The sequence below is a fragment of the Rutidosis leptorrhynchoides genome, chromosome 2 (genome assembly GCF_046630445.1).
Source record: "Rutidosis leptorrhynchoides isolate AG116_Rl617_1_P2 chromosome 2, CSIRO_AGI_Rlap_v1, whole genome shotgun sequence".
In the NCBI taxonomy this organism is placed as follows: Eukaryota; Viridiplantae; Streptophyta; class Magnoliopsida; order Asterales; family Asteraceae; genus Rutidosis; species Rutidosis leptorrhynchoides.
Window position 1 is genome coordinate 204,562,961 of NC_092334.1, and position 13,646 is coordinate 204,576,606.

Below are 13,646 nucleotides of genomic sequence, written 5' to 3' on the forward strand. Positions count from 1 at the left end.
CTCGTTCCGAAATACTCGGAATGAGGGTGTGATTTAGAATGATGTATTACGTCTGGCCAGCGGAAATACATTGTAGTAAATCATACATTAGTTTCAAGAGTCGGAAGAGATGTAGTGAGTGTTAGATTGGATGTTGATTAATGATTAAAGAGATTTCGGTGAATGCTAATCGTGAGTCGATTTTGTCTGATATAGTACCGATAGTTGTAGTTTATCTAAACCTTAGGCTATTGTTGGTCGAATAAGATTAAGTTGCGAGTTCTAGTGGTGTTTCTAGCAAAATAAAGACGTTGCTGAAATAGTTTTAGCAATGTCGAACTCGCATATTGATGACATTTGACGAATTTAGTTATTAGAAGGTTACTTATTGATTGTGTTAGTAGGTACCGTTTAATTGAAAATCCGCGTTAGAGCGATTAAAATTGTGTTTGTAAGAGTTTCTTCTTATAATAAAGTGATTAGAGACAGGTTTTAAGTGAAGGATTTCCGGGTAAGTATCGACATAGTTGGGTGATTTGGGACTAAATTCTGAAATATAGAGTTTGAACTAGTCATTTGAGTGCAGAATCTGCATTATTTTATTAGGAATCAGTGTTGACCTAGCGTGGTATATCTGAGGAATTGGCTAAATTCCTGGTGTATAGAGGGTTGTGCTAGCTTTTGACCCGTAACACGGACTAAACTAACTCTGAATCTGATAGAATTGACTTAGAAATAACCCCATAATGAAATTGATTATTATTAAATGGTGGGTTGGTTACCAGTAATTAGTGACTTTTTGTGTTTAAACCTAGACTTGAGGTGAAAATTTTAGTGGGATCCCATAAGATTGGTGATGAAAATAGATGTTTGACATGATTCCCTTAGCATTCATGAACTGAATAGTGTGTTACTTTCATTGCCCGATGTCTTGGTGATCTTTTCGGTTTGTGCTGACTGTTGACTCGTGTGTGCAATATGACTTATATGCTTATATGTAATATAATTTTACATGTATTATGTTTTCCTCTTGTTGATGAACGAACTGAACCTAGTAACGTTGATAACCGTATGATATGTTAAGACTTAGGTTTAGTTGTGACATGTGGTAAGGATGATAGATACCCTGTACCCTAGTTGGCTCTGACTGACCAGATTTCGAGGACGGAATCTCTTTAAGGGGGTGGATTTGTAACATCCTGAAAACGGGCCTAGGTGGAATTTACTTCTTTTTTCCCTTTAAGAGTTTTATAGTGAGTTTAATGAAATATTTAGTTATTAATTATTTATAAGTAACTGTTAATCCATTGGGTTCGCTTTATGACCAGGGTCCCAAAACATGTTTTATTATTTATTTATGACATCGTTTGGGTTGCCGAATCGAATACGATAAATATTTGAAAACTGTTAAATACCCGTGTTTTATCAGGAGTGGGATTTAAACACCCATTTAATAACCAAAACCGCCCCATGTTTCTTTTATTTCCATTAAATGGTTTTCCCTTCCCTCCCTCCTTGCTCCCATCGTGACCTAACACTACCACCATAACCCTAGCTTTAATTTAATGAAGAAGATGATAAAATTACAAGCTTAGATTCATATTACTTGCATCTCTACCATCTAGCAACAAAGGTTTTGTAACAACCCAAACCAACCCGCGATTAACCCGTGTAAAATTACAACAACAAAAAAAAAAAAAAAAAAATTTTGCTGAACTGCCACCTGGCGCGGCGCGCCAAACCTGACTGTCCGGAAAGTCTTTAAATGCGAAAATGTTTGACTAGTTCCCGACATATTTAGGCGTAACGCTTTTAACCCCATGTTCCATATATAAAAACTAGCACGTTCTATTAATAAAATTATGTTCACGAAGCGGGGCCCACATTGACCCAAATTACCCCTTAAGTACCAAAATACAATTTTCGACCATAAGACTTTTAATACAAAACAAAGCCGAGCATTGCGATTGGGGATACGCTACCCAATCCTAATAAATCCAAAAGCAAGCCTTCTACGCAAACTATGCAAGTCCTCTAATCCTCGCGCTTACCCGAGCCACCATCCGCATGCAATCTATAAAAAGAGTCAACAACAAGAGGGTAAGCTAACGCTTAGTGAATGATAATATACTACATACATATATATATGTATAAAATGGACACGCCACAAAATAACAAATACCGCATACCGAGGCATCCATATAAGGCACTACACTAAGCATACCATACGATCTCTAAGCAACGAGCTAAAGATACAACAACAATATAAGTTCACCAACGACGATGTGAACAACGCCAAATAGCTACACCCGGAGGGTTAGCTACAACACAACAATACATTAATATGTAACAATATAAATATAACAACGCGTAACACTCCCAAGGTTAACCATAACGCTATGGTGCTACCGGCTCGTGGTTCACACCATACGCAATTGAGTCATACTCTTTTATAGTGCTACCGGCTCGTGGTTCACACTCGATGCTACCGGCTCGTGGTTCACATCAATTATTTTATAGTGCTACCGGCTCGTGGTTCACACTCGATGCTACCGGCTCGTGGTTCACATCTTAGTTTATAGTGCTACCGGCTCGTGGTTCACACTCGATGCTACCGGCTCGTGGTTCACATCTTAGTTTATAGTGCTACCGGCTCGTGGTTCACACTCGATGCTACCGGCTCGTGGTTCACATCTTAGTTTATAGTGCTACCGGCTCGTGGTTCACACTCGATGCTACCATAACATCCACAAACAAATACGCCATAAACATGAACGCATAATTATTCCACTCACAATATTAACCCTTCGCCATTGGGGTTATATAATCCACATCGCCCGCCCATGTGATAATGTACACACAAAGTGTGCACCTCGTCAAAGGTGGTCAACCAAAATGCACAATCGTGCCAATTGGACCTATACACAAGTCCATCAATCCACCTATATGTGAAGTGAGCTCTATGACCGAGAACCACTTCACCCGACCCGCACCCATCCTACACATACATATGCACATAGGATATTAACACTCACCTTGAAGTCTTGAAGAAAGCTTCCAAGTAAACCGCAACTCGCCAATGGAAAATACCTATTCCATTATCACAATTACAACAATACACTTAGAGTGGATTTACAAATCAACCCAATTCGTCACTTAGTGCAATTTCGACCCAAATGCACTTCCAAGCACAAACCGTGCCCAAAACTAACCAATAATCACTAACACAAGTGAGAATGGACCTAATACGCCAATTAAACCCGAACTCAAGTGTTAAACACGTGTCATACCCATTTTGACACTTAAACCCTAATTTTGACCCATAAGGTCAAAATCTCACCATTTACAAGTTTTGACACCAAAACACATTTAACTTGGTTTTATACTTCAACTTAATCTATTTTAAGTTTATAAACCTCATTAAATTGCCAAATGGGTCATAATCACCACCAAACCCTAGTTTGACCCAAAGTCACAATTAGTCAACCAAATAACCTTAAATGGGTTTCAATACTTCCATAATCACTAACTTAAGTGATTAAACTCAATTTCAAGTCCTAAACATGGCCAATTAGTTCACCAACCTAAAATCCACCAACACTAACAATAAACCCAATTACTAGCATCACTAAACCCATTTCATCATCTAAAAGGGTTTTACAACAAACTAACTCAAAACCCTAACTTGAATAACAAATCCAATAAATGAAATTCGGAGTTTGAGCTTACCAATACTACCACAACGTAGCTAGGAACGAAAGGAACAACTTTAGAACTCGAGCTTTTGATCCAAACGGCCTCCTTCTTCTCCAAAACCCCAAATCTCTCTCTAGAATCTCTCTCTCTCTCTAGATAGTTGGGAGTGATGAATGGATGTGAAAATGATCCAAAACTGATCCAAACCAGCTAATATGGCTCACAAATCCGGCCCCAAGTGAAATTACCCAAATACCCTTCATTTAAACCTTTTAAAAAGGCTGAAAATTGCCTCAGCAGCAATCGGCGCGCCGCGCCAGAAGGTGGAGCGCCGCTCCAACCTACAGGTCAGTTTTCAGAAACTTGTTTTGGCCATAACTTTTCGACCGTAACTCCATTTTTGATGAATCAAATATCGTTGGAAACATCAACACAAACTTTATTTGGGGTTGAAAGGATACGTACACACCTTGTCACTTCAGACAACGTCCAGTTTCCTTCGGCGTCCGAGCAAGCAACACGTAAACTTCGTACACGCATCGTACACCATAAATACATTATGTATAATAAATATTTGGGTCTTACAGGTTTGTCTTCCTAATTTTGGTTTAATCCATGTTAATTTAGGGTTTATGTTAGAAAATATAAAAATATGCATTTGTGCTTAAATCTTGATCTTTTTGTGATGGATTTGTTTGAAAGATGCTAGATTATGAATACATAACATGTATATGTATGATTGTGAGCTTGTAAATGATCAAAAATGCATGAAACATAAAAATAAATAAAAAATTAGGTAAACCCAAAAGTGGACAGCAGCCTTGCGCTGCTACTTCTACTGTTTCTGGCGGCTGCCGCTTCTGCCGGCTGCAGCTTTCGGCCAGCGGTGGTGGTTGGCTACTGGTGGCGGTGGTTTCCGTTTTCGTGTGTCGAATGTGTACTCGTATGACCCGACCTGTTTGTGAATGTTTAAGAATGGGTTAGCTTGCCCATTTGAACCCCGATCCAATTATGGTTTCGATTTGGGTTTTTAGTTGTTTAAGTATGCATGTTTGTGCTTGAATCTTGTTCATACAAGTTTGTTTGACTTGGGTATTGTAAATGATTGTTATATGTATGTTATAACATCATTGTAAACCTTTCTTATGGTCAAAAAACTGCTCGAAACTCGATTTTTGGGGTCAAAACCCGGCTGGACAGCAGCATTTGCTGCTACTGTTCTACGCTGTCTGCAGCAGCGTATTTGCAGCTACTGTTGCAGCTTTTCTGCTGCTGTTGCAGCCCATTTGCTGCTGTTTTTACAGCCCTATTGTGTCTCTGATGTTGTGGTTTATGTGTTGGTTTGTTCGCCCATTTAACCCTTGACCCGTTTGAATAAATTGGGACTTTTAAGTAGTACCAACTATTGTGTACATATATATGTGTGTGAATATATATATATATATTATGTATATATATGTGTGTAAATATGCATTTAAGTGTAATCGGCCATTTTGACCCCGTTGACCCATTTGGACTAATTGTGTCAAAATGATTATTAATTGATTATTAGATGTTCCCATGGGCGTAGTAAGTACATGCACATGTTTGGATATTTTAAATTTGGGTCTTGGACTTATTTTGGTTAAAAGTGGGAAATTATGACCCATTTGGGTCATAATTGTCCAGAAGACCCGTATTTATGTATTCTTGATTCGTGCGTGGTGTGTTTGCCATTTTGACTTTGACCCGCCCATTTGACATGAAGTGTGTAATATATATATATATATATATATATATATATATATATATATATATATATATATATATATATATATATATATATATATATATATATATATATATAGGGGCAGGATCAATGGAGAATTAACCAATCGGGGGGAAGCAAAATTTATTTTTTTTCATTTTTTTGAATTTTTTTTTCCGGCATCAAGATCACACGAAAATATGAATATTCAGAAGAGACACTTCGTGATGAATGTTATTATTTAGGCGGGAAAACGATCGACAAAAATAACATTCAAGATAATATTGTTCGTGAAGAATATGAATGTTTTTTTTTCTTCATGTTTTGTGAAGTAAAATTTAGCCCGATTTAGAGTTTAGGGTTTAGGGTTTGGTGTTTTGGGTTTATTCCATAAACCCAAAACACCAAACCCTAAACCCTAAACTCTAAACTCTAAACCGTTCGTGTTAAAAAGTCAATTTAAATCCTAAATCTAAACCCTAAATCTAAACCCTAAACCCTAAATTTCTAAACCCTAATATCTAAATCCTATAAACCCTAATATCTAAACCCTAATATCTAAACCCCAATAGCTAAAACCTCAAAATACGCTCGAAAAACACGATAATTGTTATATATTACTTCTTCGAGCGTTTTTCCGCCAAAATAAAAACATTTATCACAAAGTGTCTCTACTAAATGTTCATATTTTCATCTCATCTATAATGTTCGTGAACAAAGTTTTTTCAAAAAATGAAAAAAAAAAGTTTTTTGCTTCCCCCCGCATCCCCCCGAATGGTTACTTCCCTCTTGATCCTACCACTATATATATATATATATATATATATATATATATATATATATATATGTAATTATAAGTATAAGTATAAGTGATTTTGAATATTATGATATTTGTTAGTAATTGAAATATGATTTACTAACTTGTGAGTATTGTTCTCAGGTGATACATACGAGGACAGACGAGGAGAAGACTCAGTGATATTAGACTACTGAGTATTGCCAGTATCGGTGAGTGGGACTAACTGAAGTATATAGTATAGAGTAGCATGTTATATTATGATTGTCATGCTTGTTAGATATACTTACTGATAGGGTTAGTTAGTATGTTGTGATGACTGCATGTTAGTTGATGTTTGTCTGCTGGAGCCCAGTGCGTCCCTATTGTGTGGTAGCCTCGGTAGGAGAGATCAACCTGCGGGTTAGGTTCCTCATGTGGTAGCCTAGAAAATCGTGGTGTATATATGTGTGAATGACGCATCCGTCGCGTGTGGATTATATATATACAACATGGTGGTGGAGGAACTTCTGGTAAGCCCCAGTCCAATCAACTGGTGGTTAATGGTTTGGCCGAGCCGCCAGAGTCTCTGTAGACGACACTTAGGTGATGTTTATGTGTTAGACTATGTGACATGATTAGTATGACGGTTTCTGTATGCTATTACCCGTAGTTAGTTGCACTCACTTAGCTTTATGCTAACCCCCTTCTCTTCCCTGCAGGTTGACTGTTGAATACTTGATAGATTCCAGGGAGACGGATTGTTGGGAGATATGTTTGGCTAGTCGGAACTCTGATGTCGCGTCTTTTCTATTAAAGTTGTATTAATGTTTTAATATAACACCCGATCATTTATTTATTAACGTGTTTATTGTTAAGTGGATTTTTGAATATATATATATATATATATATATATATATATATATATATATATATATATATATATATATATATATATATATATATATATATATATACATACATATATATATATACATGTTTATATTATGTATCTGTTAAATTGGTCTTCCGCTGTATTTAAAAAAAAAAAATCTGGGGTGTTATAAAATTATTCACAACTTACAATATTAAAGCTTTTGTGGTCTAAAATAGTTTTATTAAAAGCGAGGTAGCTGAAACTTAATATATCAGTGGTGTAAATGGGCCGGGCTTGCATAAACTGTTCCATTTTTGCTGTTGGATGAGAATGACCTTAATCTCGATATTCATGTATTCAAAGTTCAATTTACTCAGTACTTATAATGGTAAGCTTTTAGGTATATGACTATTCTATTATCTAATCTACATGTTCTTTTTACTTAACGGTGTTATTCTTTTGAATACAACAGATTTGGATTTGGATGATGTTGGTACTTCTATGCTATATGATATGGTGGTGTTTGACTTTATGGTGTCAAATGTATGATTTTCATGCTATTTTCAGTTATGAGTGTTATGATGACTGGAGTTATGATGGAATATATGCTAGCAACAGTAGTGGAAGGAAGGGTGGGGTTTTAGGCTTGAATCTGGGGAGGTTGTTAGGGTTTATAGATAGAGTTGACTTTTGGATTCGAACCAAGTTAGGGATGAAGTGGTGGTGTTGCAAGTTTGGTTTGATGTATGTGATTGAATGACAAAAGAATGGCTCAAAATATGCTTATTTATGTCAATTTTGACTCAAGTGGACTTAAAGTCAATGATGTAATTTTTGAGAGTATGATTGGGAAGAATAGGGTAATGACATAGATTTTAGTGAGTTTGTGTGATGACAATAAGGTGAAAATAATCTGCTATAGCATTCTGGTGGTTTTAAAGTTGATAATTTTTTTTTTTTGGGAATGTAATTTGACTTTTCAGGGTCAAAGTTACTGTTTGATTTACATCCGTGTACTTGTTATTTGCATCTTATCTACATATATCAAACTAATGTAATGATTATATTATGGTAATGCAGATCTTAACCAAAAGACATAACAAATTTGGCTTTCCATCGCAACTATCCTCTGTTTGCATCAGCTTCTGATGATTGCACAGCATATGTTTTTCACGGCGTGGTGTATTCTGATACAAATCAGAACCCTCTTATTATTCCTTTGGAGATTCTTCATGCCCATAAAAGTTTTAATGGAGGAGGTCAATACTTAGTTTACATTTACTTTTTACATAAATGTGATGTTTGCAAATAAGCAGTATTTTTTTTTTTAAATATAATGTGCACTATTGCGAGTTAACTATTTTTAACGTATGTATGGAGTTTTTTGGTCTAAAAAAATAAAATTATCCTTTTCACTATATTAACTTTGAAAGTTGGAAAAATCAGCACATGTTAAGTCTTAACCTGAAACTTTGACAGCAGGATGCAATTCGTGGACATGTTGTTTAGTGGTTTTATTATTATGATATTAGATTTGTTTTGCAGTGGACTTCTTTGGTATAAAGGTAATAGATAGATAGATTGGGGTTTTTTAACTAATGTTTGATTTGCTTAGAAAGAATTTCTTTTTCTTTTCTTTAAGTTGGGTATTAAATTGTGTTTTGTTTTTTACTCCATATATAGTAAGTTGTATTTATTGCATTGTCTCCTCCTCTTCCTCCAAGGCCTTAGGTTCTGCACTAGCTTCCGGTCTTGCTGATATGCATCGGGTTGAAATACTATGCTATCTTAACATTGCCACAGGGGTGACAAAATGGATGGATGGATCAAAAGTGCATGTAACGGGTCAGTGTTACTCTTTTAGCCAAATGTCAAAAAAAAAAAAAAATGTAATGAATAAATTGAATCAATATTTTTTGATGTCAATGATTTGATTCTCCTATGCATATGAATTTTCTATACATTAGTACATGATAGTAAAGACACTTATCACTAGACAGAACCAAACAAAGACAAACGCTAGCATACATTCACCAAGTGTGTGGAAAAATTCATATGCATAGTAAGTTTATTATCACATAAGTGTGTATAAACGAGAAACAGAATTTGACTTACATCAACTATAACATATAATTATTCATTTTTAAGATTTTCCTTGTCTAGGCTAGGCTAGGCTACCCTATGAAAAGGGAGTAGTATTAATCAGTCATATGTACGTAGTAGATCATTCAGGTACTAGGTGACAGTTTACGATCCTTTTCTCGGGCCACCTCAAGATATAACACACAATTATTTAACATGTATAATTGAACTCCATATTTTGAAATTAGTAAGTTACTTTTGTGACATTTTCATTAGCGTCAGATGTACGTAGTAGATCATTAATAAGTTACATAAAATTTTGAAGTTTAATAAGCCTCCTAGGAATGGTCCACTAGGCGTGTGATGTAGTTTTAGTGCAGCGTTTTTGGTTGACACCTCTAATTTGGTTAGCTGATGCGTATCCCTTTCCATTTTTCGTGAAGATAGTGCCTTTTGCAATCTTCGTGTATCTTTTTACGTGAGCGTTGATGATAGTTGTGGTTCATGAATGACGAATTAGTTATTAATAAAATTTATGCAAGAATATGGTGTTACCATGTGTTGTAATGTTTTCTAATGCAACTGATGCTTGCTAATGCATGTATGATTTTGAGGTGGATCAGTTTTGATTCTATGATGATACATTTGTGATTTGGATCTGGCTTAATGGTGAATTGAGCACAACAATCAATATTTATGGGTATGAAAATGGTATTGCAAATGGTTAATTTTATCTTTTTATGATTTTGAAGGCAGTATATATTGTTTGTTTAGTTAATTTTTGCATTGAATCTAACATTGATTTGAGTAGAATTAAATAATGGGTTGGTATGGTAAGATGATTATAAAAAGGTTTATGGGTCTGTTTTGTAGTATGAGGTAAGGAATATTAGAGTAGAAGCGAGATTGGGATGGACAAAGGGGAATATAAAATACAAGTGTTATCAAGTTGAAAATGGGCTAGATCATGTAGCTGTTCAAACACAAACAGGTGAACTGAATGATATATTGATTATAAGTATATGGGTTGTGCAAATTTGTGATTATATACAAGTAATCGGTATCAATTATAACGTTTTCAAATATTATTTTATAGAGTTGTCGTGTAATACACGAGCTCTTAAATCTATTATGTAAATAAAACATTAAAATCATAGTTTGTCGAAATTTCCAAATCATGTTGTATATTTGGACCATGTATCCATCAAATAACTAATGCTACAAATTCTGAATGGTTTTCTTCCCATATAGTTCCTTATGTTTCTACTATGTCACCTTTTTTTTTTTTGCACCAATCCTCTAGATAAATGGATGTACACCTTCAACTATGTTTGTGGATTCAAGGTTAATATTCAGATGCTTTCCTCACGATGACTGGTATGATACTACATTTAGGCCGCGTTTGTTTAGTATTTAATCGGCTTAATTGAACTTAATGATGTAAAATTGAATAAGTCGTATGGTGTTTCTTTTTGACTTAATGAAAATAGAATGTCTTAATATTTTAAGTCATAAAAAAGTGAATTTTCATAATCGTCCCTACTCTTTTAAAACTGCTAACATAACTGTTATATAATGTAAACCCCATAAGTAATATGTTTATTCATCAACTATTTATAGGATTACATAGAAACCCTAAACCTAAACCTAAACCTAATTTAACCTAATGAACCGAGCCCACAACGCAATCAGGTTGTGCTACACATATTCTAATATACCGTCTAACACTCCCATGCAGTCCGAGCGGTGAAATCACGAAAGCTCGAGACTGGAAGAAAACACTAAACATAAAAAGAATAAATAAAAACACAATTTTCTCTCTAATTTGTTGTATCGAATAGATCGATATCGCTGATTGGTTGCGTTGGTTGACTGCGTTTCCTTTTCCGTAACGTTTTTTTTACGTCGTGGCTTGATTGCCTAAGGATTGAGAAGGACTTGGGCTTTGAACTTTTATCGCCGATACAATCTTCTTCAACGCTGCAAAACAAGAGAGTTTTTTTTATTCCTCTTTTTTTCGGAGTTTGGAACCTATTCAAGCTAGGCGGCTCAGCCGCACGCCGATTATTGTTGAAATTATTGCTAAATCAAAGACACAAATAAAAACTAAATAAACAATACGATGCGGCTGTGATAAATAAATATAAAGAAAACGTTTGAAGAGCCTTTTATCTAGAGTAGATGAAGTAAGCAATTAATTTGATAGTTATAATTCAGTAGGCTTATAACTAATTTTGACCTAAGCCTATACAATCCTTAAATATGAGAGAGTAGTAATGGAAGAGAGAGAAAGTATATTTCTTATATGTAAGAAAATGGTGTGTATATGTGTGTTCATTATCCACATATATATAGTACAAATTTTACTATCCATATTTGACTAATTACCATCCATATTTTACTACTAAATTTACAACACTCCCCCTTGGATGGTAATTTTTTTTTAAAGAGCAATTAATACTGCCTCGTTAAAAACCTTGCTAAAGAAAACCCAGTGGGATAAAACTTTAGCTAAGGGAAAAAGAGTGCAGCATAGAGTTGACTCCCCCTCAAGTAGACAACGCTGAGTCGTCACATCTTTTGAACTTGCCTCATGCCAATATTGTGAATGTATGTTTTGAAAAACAGCGATTGACAGTGCTTTGGTATAAAGATCAACAGAGTTGTTGATTGAACGTATCTCATTTTAATCTGGTTGTCTTTTACGAGATCTTGAGTATATGAGAAGAATCTGAGGTTTTCATCTGAAACTGTATCATCTAAATCTTTTATGTACAAGTTTGGTCCACGTGATTTGTCTACAGTCTCCTTCATGGTTTGTTCAAACTGTTGTTTCAATTCCTATTCCCTTTCAGTCTTTTTCTGAGCCTTACTAATATACCATTCTTTTCCATCAAACTTATGACCGTTGAGACTGTTTATAACTTTAGCGCCTCGTCAGCATTTATGTTTTGTTCTGTCATTTTTTGATACTCTTCTTTCATTTGTACTATGTAAGCTGTATTATCTTCATAGATAGTTGTTAGGCTTTTATAGCGTTCTAGTCCACAAGAATCAATAATGATTTGTATCATTGATCTTAACTAAAATTATTCCCGAGTAGCTTCATGTAATGCAATCACTTCGGCATGATTTGATGATGTTGCAACAAGTGTTTGTTTTGAGAACGTCATGATATTGCGGTGCCTCCATTTAGGAATACATATCCAGTTTGAGATTTAGCTTTATGTAGATCGGATAAATAATCTGCATCTGTATAACCAAACAAATCTTGTTTCGAGTTGTTAGAATAAAATAATTATAAATGTCAGATCTTGTATAATCTATAAGATACATAAGAACCTCAATTGCACTAAAATATAGAACTTCCGATCTGTTAAAATTTTCATGATCTTCGCAGGGATGAAATAGATCAGTGTCAATATTGAGTGATCTAACAACAATGAGTTTGTCTTTAAAAAAATGTTTTAAAATCTTTTCGGTATAAGTTGTTTGATGTACAAGTAAACCATTAGGCATATGCTCAATTTGCAATCCAAGGTAATACTTGGTTTTTTCAAGATCTTTCATTTCAAAATAATTCTTTAGAAGTTGAATGATTTCATAGATCTCTTTATTTGTTCATATGATGTTAAGAACATTGACATAAACAACTACGATCTCATATCCGAACATTGTTTTTATAAAACATACGTGCAAAATAAGTTTATATTTATACCCTTTTTTTTATCAAGTAGTCATTTAATCGGTTATACCACATACGTCCCGTTTGTATAAACACATTAAGAAATCTTTGTGATTTAATGGAATATATTCCCTTAGGTTTTACATTAGATGCTTATGATACCTTAACCCTTTAGGTATATTCATATATATCACTATTAAGTGATCCATACAGATAAGTAAGTAGTAACAACATGTATGAGATGCATTTAAATAACTACCAGGTTGATTAAGTATCTAATAAGTAATTGTATCCATTACAGGAGGATAATTTTTCCTCCTAATTCATTTCTGGTCTTTGTGGGAAATATTGAGTTACAAGTCTAGTTTTGCCTTGTAACTTCATTTGCACATTTCTTTTCGGATAAAAATTCATTTGTATCCCATACGTTTCACATATTTAAAAGTGATAACGATTGATCCGAAAACTTTTCTTTTATCGAGCGATTCTAATTCAGCTCTTATTGCTCCTTTCCATTGAGCTCAATCATGTCCATTTTGTATATTCAATGACAGATTTTAGTTCCAGATCATCATCTTTATTCATGATGTCATTGTAACATTATATGAAAATATCTCATCAAGATTTTTCATTTTATTTCGGTTCCATAATATTGCATAATTTATCGCAATTTATGTATTTACATTTATCAATATCCTCTGCAGAAGGAATATTGATTTATGGTTCTTCTTGAACACTTTCTTTTACCTCATTATCAGCTGATTTTCTTTTTCGAGGATTTTTATCTTCGGAACCAATTGATCTT

The 13,646-nt window shown here is 34.4% G+C and overlaps 1 long non-coding RNA gene across 2 annotated transcripts; it reads left to right on the forward strand.

Annotated features, from left to right (window-relative positions):
* The first annotated feature begins 1,477 nt into the window (after positions 1-1,477).
* Positions 1,478-7,073, forward strand: LOC139891650 (uncharacterized). Of its 2 annotated transcripts, none has more exons than XR_011773752.1 (3): positions 1,478-1,612; positions 6,363-6,803; positions 6,920-7,073. It is a non-coding gene; the product is annotated as an uncharacterized lncRNA (long non-coding RNA). The 2 variants fall into 2 exon arrangements; XR_011773753.1 differs by having other exon boundaries at positions 6,363-6,430.
* Positions 7,074-13,646: the final 6,573 nt, after the last annotated feature.